Consider the following 10,528-nt stretch of genomic DNA (forward strand, 5'->3'; position numbering starts at 1 on the left):
TGGTTTTGAGGTCACCCATACATACTAGGAAGGATACTATGCACCTGCAAGAAAAGAATAAGGATGACTTCCATGTACTGATCCGAAGAATCTCATGCATATTGTTAAGTGAAAAAACAAAGGGCAGATATACACATAGAATGGTCCATTCTGTGTATAGAAGTGAGCCAAATAATAATGTAGAGTCATATTTACAATAAAATAACAAAATGATTCACAGGGACAAATAAAATGTGCCTGTAAGTGTGTGAGGGGAGGTGAAAAGAACAGGGTGGGAATGGGAATTCTCAACATATCAATTTTATATTGTTTGGAGTCTTCACCACACGAACTTATCACATAAATAATTTCTACTAGACCAAAATTGTTAAAATTTATATTTCAAAGGTGTATTTAATATTGGGTTTTAGTAAACAATTCTAGAAGACTGTAGTTCAGTTTAACAATGGGTGAGAGTATACACCGTGAAGTGAAAAACACAGGGGGTAGAACAGTTAATTTAGTGTCCTGTCTTTTGTGAAAGAAAGGAGAGGAAGTGTGTGTGTCTGTGTGTGAGTGAGTGTGTGTGTTTGCTTATTTATGTAAACAAAATACAGGATGGATAACCAGAGTCTGAGGGCTTGGATTGGAGCAAGACTTCTCTGAGTGTACGTTTTAATATAATTTTGATATATAAATGGAACATGTACATATTTTCTATACTTGAAAAGTAAAATTACATAAAAGATATAAAAATAAAATCCTAAAACTGAAACGCAAGTGAACTAAATTCTATATTACATTGACATCTTAATTACAGAGAGAGAACATTTTAAGAAATCCTCAAACACAATATTCCAACGATAATTTCTGCACACGTTTTCAGTGGGGAATTGTTAACAGCAATATTGGTATTGTAATCTTGAAACTATTTTATGCTTATAAATAAAAAGATAAAACCAAAAGAATGAATATGTTCATAGGAATCAGGAGTTTTGTGTAAGAAAAAAAGAGGTTCAAATACAAAATGATTTAAGAAAAAACAGTAACACTGAACTTGAATTGGAAACCTCCATATTTACTCATGATTTAAAAAATACATCTTTACAGCTTTGTCCCCTGAAAAGTTCAGGAAACAAGGATGTCCTTGTAGCAGTTAGCATCCCTAGGGCCATATTTGACTTTCTAAGAACCATTTCCCTCTGGAAGGAATCCTGGCTCAGAGAAGAAATGGCTGAGTCCAGGTTTGACATAAGCAAAGTGCAAAGTGAGCCGGAAAGCAAAGGCTCCCAGAAGACGGGACTGGCCAAAATGACCCCGGAGACAGTTTTGCAGACACCCTTCCTGGTCAACTTGGGGAATTCTGGGCATTAGTAAAAATCATCGCGATAATGGATTTTCACACACAATAAATAAATGAGTCCATACTAGTATTTTAAAAGTGGGGGCTAGAGAGACACGTTTCTTTATATATAATAACATACAGATAATAATAAAGAAGAAATGATGGAATTTGGTGCACACACTCGCAACACACGCAGAGATCTGGGCAGGAATCATTAATGGGATCTAAAACCATTAAGTGGAAGGAGGAAAGGAAGTCGTTGACAAACAGGATGTTTGTTAAACCTCACCTGGCAGATTATTCGCCAGTTGCTGAAGGAGAATGGAATGATCTGTCACTTTAACCATGTCATCACATTTCATTTCACCAGAGGGAGGCCCTGGCATCATGGGCCTCTTGATGTGATGCTCCGTGAAGGACCCAACGTCAGCTTTGAAGTGTTTAAACTGAATGTAAAAAAGAAATGAAACTGAGTTATTTATAATGAGGTGGATGGACCTGGAGTCTGTCATACAGAGTGAAGTAAGTCAGAAGGAGAAAAACAAATACCGTATGCTAACACATATATATGGACTCTAAGGGAAAAAAATGTCATGAAGAGATTAGTGGTAGGACGGGAATAAAACACAGACTTACTCGAGCATGGACTTGAGGATATGGGGAGGGGGAAGGGTGGGCTGTGACGAACTGAGAGAGTGGCAGGGACATATACACACTATCAAATGTAAATTAGATAGCTAGTGGGAAGCTGCCGCATAGCACAGGGAGATCACCTCTGTGCTTTGTGACCACCTAGAGGGGTGGGATAGGGAGGGTGGGAGAGAGGGTGATGCAAGAGGGAAGAGATATGGGAACATATGTATATGTATAACTGATTCAGTTTGTTGTAAAGGAAAAACTAACACACTATTGTAAAACAATTATACTCCAATAAAGATATTAAAAAAAAAAAAAAAAACTGAATGTAATGAAGCCTCGAGACTTCCAGTTTAAAGGACATTCAAGGAATAGCATGGATGAGTTACATGGTACCATGAGGAACCTAGATGTTCAGACCAAAAATCTAGAACCTCCAAAATGTGGGTGGAACATTTTACAAGACAAAGGGGAGGCATAGCCACCAAATGCAACGCATGAACTTTGATCAGACGCTGCTTCAAAAAAAAGCTATAAAAGACATTTGGGGGCTTTTGGGGGAAATTTGAATATGGATTGGATATTGGACAATATGTTTAAATTATAGGTTTTCTTGTTAGATACAATAACGATATTGTAGAAGGAGGGTCTTAGGAGATGCCTGCTAAACTATTTAGGAGTGAAGGTTCATCACGTCTACAGTTTATTTTCAAATGGTTATTATCAAAATATATGTATCTTTATTTTCAAATGGTTAATAGCAACAATAACAACTATATATGTGTGTGTGTGTGTATCTATATATCGATAGATACACACACACACATAGAGAGAGAGGGGGAGGGGGAGGAGAGAGAGAAGGGGACAAATATGAGGCACATTAAAAAATTTGGGATCTACATAAATGATATGTAAGCATTTATTGTATTTTCCTTTCAACTTTTTCTGTGTGTTTAAAATTTTTCAAAAGTTGGTGAAAATTTTAAGTATCTTTTTAAAGTAGTAAATAATTCTAGAACAAGAGAAAAAACAATGGTTTTCATCAAAAAGAAAATGCTCGTAAAGCTTTGCTGATTTCAAACTATTCCCTTTTAATGTCATTGAGTGCAAGTGACAAACTGCTCATAGGATTAGATTTTGAGACAAATATGCCCCATGAATTTTTAGCCCTTAAATAGCTGTGAAAGCAAAATGTCGTTTAATTTTTAAACAGTTTGTGTCTTTTCATATGTCCATATTTTAAAAGTGACTCTAACATTTAAGACTTTTCATGCCTCATCTATAACTAAAGGAAAGCTTGTTCTCACTTTCAAAACTTTAAAAAGTTAAAAAGATTAAAATTATCTTAAGAGGTTTTATGTAGTTTGTGAGAACTATGCAGAAATTTTGTGACAGCACAGCTTGGAAGGCACCTAGGATTTTGGTTTTGTAATTACAGAGCTATGGTATTTAACATCATATTTTTGCAGTTTTGTCTTGTGCTCTTCTGCAGCCAAGAAGAAAAGTAGCAAACCATTTTCATCCCACTTTTTCCCAAAGAAAAGAGAAACAGTACCATGACAATGAGACCATTGTATTAAATTCACATGAATTTGCAAATTCAATGAATATATATATATAGTAGCTCTTCTGAGCTTTGAAATTCCCTGGCTACAAAATGCTCACATAATTCTCCATCCTCTTTTTCTCCCCCCCCCATCCCACCTCCTGAATTCTCTCTCTCCCTCCCTCCCTCCCTCTTCCCGAGTCACAGCTCTCACTATCAAGTTCAATTTCAGTCTCCCTGGAGCATCTTCAAAAACAGGGATGGGGTGGACAAAAGTGGCTGAGACTGTGCTATGAGAAAAGATGACAGAAGGAAAAATTCTGAGGGAATCAAAGACAAACAAAGCTCAGGAGACACAGAAATCGGCAAGCACCAGCTCGCTGGTCACTGAATCCCCGGCCGCGTGGCCCACTTGTACTTTTCATGTAGAGGGCAATGCTCTCACCTCTCCTTCTGTATGTCCACCCCTCCATTCCTCCCTCCTTCCAACCCTACTGCCACTTTCAGTTCAAGGTGCAGCCACATGAGCCTTATAGTACATCGTGATACTAGACTCTCAGCCCCTCCCTTCTCTGGCTTCTTTCACACCCAAAGGCCCTAGACACATTCGGAAGGTGTACAAGTGACCAGCTGAAGGAAGAGAGGCGAGAAGAAATCTTCAAAACTGAAATGCCTAGAAAACGTCTCTTGGGTGCCCTATATGCAGCATAGCTACATTCAATCTATTTAAACTATAGACACCAATCTCTGATACACTAACCCCATCTTCAAGTGATGTTTTATAAGAAAAGTCGTACGTAAGTTGATTGACTAGGATTAAAGTGATCTGCAAAGTAAGGGAAACTCCATAGTCACCACTGGGCCTGTTCTTGCCTTGAAAATCACACAGTGACTCCCATGTAAAGCAAACACCTCGCTATAGGCCTGTGAGCCACAAGGGAGAGCGGCAGGGTGCCCAAACAGCCTTAAATTCTATCACGTAGAGCTTCGGGCGTCTTTAAGTTCAGCGCTTAGAACACAGATGGTCTTCATAACATATTACACCTGTAATAGCAACTTAGGATTTGTAACCCAGGCCCCAGACACGCCCTGGAACGTGCTCCCTAATCCAGGACAGTTGATGCTAAGTGTCTCTTGGAAGGCTTGTGTTTCTCAGGTTATGCCACTTGGCACATTTCAGGATGTTCTGGCAGAGTTTATTCACCTCCTTCCTCCATGGGCCTCGCAGGATTGCCAGCTGAAGAGATTCCGTATGACTCAGACCATCCACGGTCCCACATCTCCTGCAAAAACCATCAGAAGTCAGCATGAGGTTGAATAAAACTCCAGAGGACCATCAGGTGATGATGCCTTTTCCCTGGAACATCAGTCCTAAAATAACCTCGTCCATGTCTAGGTCAGGCAACTCTCCCTGGAAGCATCAAACAGCCATTCCAGCCTGAAAAATAGAAAAACTGGGCTGCTCCCGAGAAGGAACCCAACAGACACTAAGGGAGCAATGCCACAAAGCCTCAGACAAGGTGCCCCCTGTGTCCCATCCTGCTCCTTTAATCAGACACATCAGTAACATGCACCGTGTTCAGAGATGTTCCCTGAGCTCCTACTGTGGGTTGGGCAGCCTCCTCCTCCCCCCACATCTGGCCCCCCGCTGTGAGCTGCACTGCGTATCTTCTTGCATACAACTGTATCTGCCCCTACACACACTCAGTCCTAAACTCCTTCAAGGGGACAGACTGTGTCTTATGTGATGCTGAGCACTCAGTAGGTAGTAGGGTGCTCAGCACACAGTGGGCACTCAGTGAAGAGTTGCTGAGTGAATGACCACTGGTGGGGGGCTCGTCAGCTCTCTGTTGGAATAGAAGGTTAGAACAGTCTGTTTTGAGCTCTTGCTGTGTATCAGCCGCATGTTCAGAAATGCACTACATCACTTATTTTAGGCCCAACGACAGCTCTGCAGGGAAGGAGCCACCATCCCTGGGTTACAGACGAGGTGACCCAGGGGAAGGGGGCAGGTAACTGGGCATGGCCACGATTTGAGCATCAGTCTCTGGTGCCAAAGACATCCCCTTTCCTCCAGGAACCTAGGACTCCCCGAGGGAAGGCGTGGGTGACCCGCAGCCGGGTGACCCCTCACTCAGGCTCCCCTGAGGCTGCTGTGGATTCAGTGCTGTTGGGACATGGCAGGGGAGGATGAGGCATGTCCAGGCTGGTGGTGAGGCACCAAGGAAGGTAGTGGGGCATCTGGCATCAGGTCATCATCAGGAAGATGCAGAGCAGGCAGGCAGGCAGGCTCAGCTCCAGCTGCGGGTCAGCGGGACGATCCAGCAGCAGGATGGAGTGGGGCTGGTCCTGGAGACAGGACACGGACCAGACTCTGGTGAAAACGGAATGAATAGGGGGCTGAAGGGCAGGAGAGGGAGGGGCTTGGGTGAGGCAGTGGAGAGGTCATTTGCAGGGGACTCCAGTAAATAAAGTAACATGGTGGGGTACTGTTTTTGAAGAATGGGCTGGTGTGTGTTTACCCTGGACCTTCTCGTCCAGGTTATGGGTCAGAGGACAGGGCTGGGCTATGCCACAGCCCCTCCAGTTCGTGGCTGCAGTATCCCTGATGAAGTCCTGGCTCCTGAGCTTCCTGCCTCCTGACGCAGATTGCTTGTTCCTTTCCACTGCATCAGGCGTCCCTCCGGCTGAATTAACCCCAGGAAACCATCAGAACACATGGGAAGAGGTGTAGAGCCAAGTTCAGTGAGGACCACGGCCCCTGTCCCCGACGGCAAGGTTGGTGGGTGAACAGTGACACGGTGCATGTTACTGATGGAGTCTTAAATTTAGGGGGTTTGATAGAATAAGTGCTTATCTGGGGTTTGGAGTGTGAGAAGGAGACAAGCTTTGGCTAAGGTGGCCCTCAACACAGGGCAGAGAACACAGACCCGGTTCAAGCAGCCTTTTCTGTGCATCCAGGAGCTGGTGGCCTTCCAGAACTGCCTCGCTGCCCCGCAGGTGGGCTGCTCAGATCAGCCAGGGGCGGGCAACACCCCCTCCCGTCCACTGGAAGCCAGGGTGCTCTGCAAACACCATTTAGAGCTCCCGTCTGGATTGGGGGCAGCGTGGACGCCTACAGTTGGGTACCGGCTGAGGCCAGAGAAGGCGTTTTGGAGTCAAGCCAGCTGCCATGGGGGTGGGACCGGCTCAAGCACAGCCTGCCTGCTGCGTGAGGGCACAAGGCTGCTCCAACCGGGACTGCAGTGTAGACGGATCCTGCAGAGCAAGCTTGGAACATGAGAGGATGCTGGAGGTGCTGGTGGGGGGCAGTCCAGACAACAATCTGTGCGGCCTCCCTGACAGCAGAACCTGACAGACACAGGGAGAGATTGCAGATTAAAAAAATACCCTCTTCCTTTTGAGGGAATTGGGCAATCTGCTCTTTTTTTTTTTTTTTTTTTTTTTTTTTTTTTTTTTTTTCCATTTGAAAACCTCACTTCTCTCCTTCTAGGGAATAGTTACAAGGACAGAAGGGCTGCGTTACCTGTGAAGTAAAATCTTCATGTCACAACATTTGTTGCTTTAGAGCAAATGGGAGAGAGAGGGAGAAAGAGAGAGAGAGGGACTATAGAAGCCACGAGGGCATGAGTTGGCCCTAGGCTTTGTGAACAAGAAACCCACAACTAAATTTCTGGCTCAGCCCCATAAAACAGGCAACAAAACCCAATGTTTAAATCCAGGCTGGCGACTCAACAGGGTGCCAAACTGAGTGGGCACCCTGATTGATGGCCCTGTCAAGCTCTCAGCAGTTTTCTGGTTTGTTTGGGGCACAACACCTCAAAGTCCATAAGTCACTGCCACCAAAGGCTGCGGGCATGGGGAGGGGGGCTGAGACCCCTCCCGCGTGCACACAGACCTTCTTTGTTGAGCCCGGCAGAGTTCACAGCAGCAGACTCTCAAGCTCTCGTTTCTTTTTGAGTTTACTTTAAATTTGACTCAGAAAAGAAAGAAATCAAACATTTTAAAGATCTTTGGGGGCTCATTTTTCATCCAGACTTACTCAATTATAGAAAAACAAATTCATTTTCAAGGAACAGAGTCTTTGTCAATTACACTGAAGAATCCATTTCAAACACGGGAGTAATTTAATAGGGATATTGCTACATTTATAGGCATTCATAATATACGCTTTGCTTTAAAAGAGAAATAAGATGTCAAAGGTCTTTCATAATTCTAAAAGTGACAATAAATGGCACTTCATCACAGTGACATGACAATAAATCCATCATGACAATAAATCTATCCATTTTACTAACACATCGGTTCTATTAGTGATAACATTCTCCTTGAGAATAATCTATTTCAAGCAGCTAAGAGAAGAATGCAAATTAGCAAAATGACATGTGTTCTAAAAGTTTAATTATATTTTAGTTATTTGTGCTTAAAATCAAAAATTGGAAGAGGTGGGTTACAGGTACAGCAATAAATAAGCCAATTCAGGGCTTCCCTGGTGGCGCAGCGGTTGAGAGTCCGCCTGCCGATGCAGGAGACACGGGTTCGTGCCCTGGTCCGGGAAGATCCCACATGCCGCGGAGCAGCTAAGCCCGTGAGCCATGGCCACTAGGCCTGCGCGTCCGGAGCCTGTGCTCCGCAATGGGAGAGGCCACAACAGTGAGAGGCCCGCATACCGCAAAAAAAAAAAAAAAAAAAAAAAAAATAAGCCAATTCATTCAGCATATGTCAATCCATTATACAACTAAATTACAGCAATTCAAAATCTAACCACCAATTTAAAACAATATTTCTCGAACAAGTAGCTTTAGGTTCCAATTTAGGCTATTAGGGAAAAAACTAGCCCCACACCTCCTCAGCCTCTCGCTCAAGAGCCTGGGTATGAAATCCGCGGGGCGCCGAGCTCCCTCTGGGGTGACTCTCCCATTCTGGGGGGGGGGGCTCATTGCTGAGATGCTTCTTAGGGCTGGGGAAGTCCTAAGAAGAAGAGGCAAGTCTCCTCCTGGTAGGAGCCTGAGAAATATTTAGCTGAAAGATTGATTCATAAATGAGAAGTGAATGTGCTTTCCCATCATGCACAAAATCATTGATTATTTGTCATTGTTTATCACGTGCCTTCTCTCCCACTAGACTGCCAGCTCCAGGATGTCAGGGACCTTGTCGGCCTCACTCTGTGTACCGTCATCACAGATCCTTGTTCATAGGAAGAGAATGGAGTCAGGTGATTTGGAAGGATATTATGGATATTACTTGTGCCATAACAACTTAAGATCTCTGAGTCTTAGAATATTGAAAAGGACAAATAAAATGAGACTCTGTAAGGGGGATAAGAAAAGATATCAGTAAACTCTAATTCAAAAAGATACATGCACCCCAATGTTCATAGCAGCACTATTTACAATTGCCAAGACATGGAAGCAACCTAACTGCCAATCAACAGATGAATGGATAAAGATGTGGTATACACACACACACACACACACACACACACAGAGGAATATTACTCAGCCATAAAAAAAGAATGAAATAATGTCATTTGCAGCAATGGGGATGGACCTGGAGATTATCATACTTCATTATCATGAAGTAAGTCAGACAGAGAAAGGCAAATATTGTATGATATCATTTATATGTGGAATCTAAAAAATGATGCAAATGAACTTATTTACAAAACAGAAATAGACTCACAGACATAGGAAACAAACTTATGGTTACCAAAGGGGAAGGGGCGGGGGGAGGGACAGACAAATTTTGAGTTTGGGATTAACAGATACAGACTACTATGTATGAAATAGGTAACCAACAAGGACCTACTGTATAGCACAGGGAACTATAGTCAACATCCTGTAATAAATCATAATGGAAAAGAATATAAAAAAGAATATATATTAAAACTGAATCACTCTGCTGTACCCCCGAAACTAACACAACATTGTAAATCAACTAGACTTCCATAAAAAAAGACAAGATATTAAAGCACTGAAATTCTTCCTCTTTGTGCGCCATAGAAATCATCGAACGTTAAAGCTTGGAGGGAATCCTACAAGTTATCTGCTCCAACCTAGTCATGTTCGTTTTCCTTTGATTCGAGGAACTAAACGTAGAGTAGCAAACTCATCCTCCACTTTGGTTATCCTTAGACAACTGTGTGCTTCAAACTCTAAGGAAGGGCTATGAAATGTTTTTGAGAACAAGAATGTTTAAAAATACGTCATGTGAAGCACGGTAGGCCTTTTAAGGGTCAGATCATGTAAAATGAGAAATCAACCAGACTTATGGAAACACTTTGGACTAATCTCCTAACCTTCTACTCTAAATTAATGCTTAATTTAGCTTCGTGCCATAGTCTAGTCTCAACCAAATCATGTCGATAAACCAAATGTTCAGAGACAGATATGCAAATTTTTAGTAATTACCTTATTAGATTCACTTTGACTTTTCTAATTCAGAGCAGTAATATTAATAATAACCTTCTTGAGATTGTCCATTTTATAGAGTTAGGCAACAACACGGCCAGCTAAAAACAGCTCTTGATTCTAAGTAGGCAGGGGTCCTAAAAAATAATCCTTCACACCAACCACAAAACTAAGCACATAGCAGGAGTTTTAAAACTAAGTTACTTAGTAACTTATGAAGATTTCATTGTAAAGATTTTAGTTTTAAAATGACAAAAAAAAAGAAATAGAGCCAATAACAAGAGAAGAAACCATTGATGTTGTTTTCACTAAAAACTACCCAAGGCAAAAACAGGCCAGCAGCACTAGGTACTCAATCACTACGCTGTGATTTCCCAGAAATATTCTGAATAGAGAGAAGAAAGAACATGATTCTAATTTAAAGCAGAAGCTAGAAGCTTCCCAAACTAGAACGTCTCCTGACAACATATAGACAAAAATACCATTGTTTTCATAAGGAAATACTTCTAGAAGTGTCTTATAATCAGGAAGTTAATCAATCAATAATCAAATACAATGTATTTGATTAAGTGGGGCTGAAATTGCTATAGTATAAAAAGGCCATCTTCAAAA

The sequence above is a fragment of the Kogia breviceps genome, chromosome 15 (genome assembly GCF_026419965.1).
Source record: "Kogia breviceps isolate mKogBre1 chromosome 15, mKogBre1 haplotype 1, whole genome shotgun sequence".
Lineage (NCBI taxonomy): Eukaryota > Metazoa > Chordata > Mammalia > Artiodactyla > Physeteridae > Kogia > Kogia breviceps.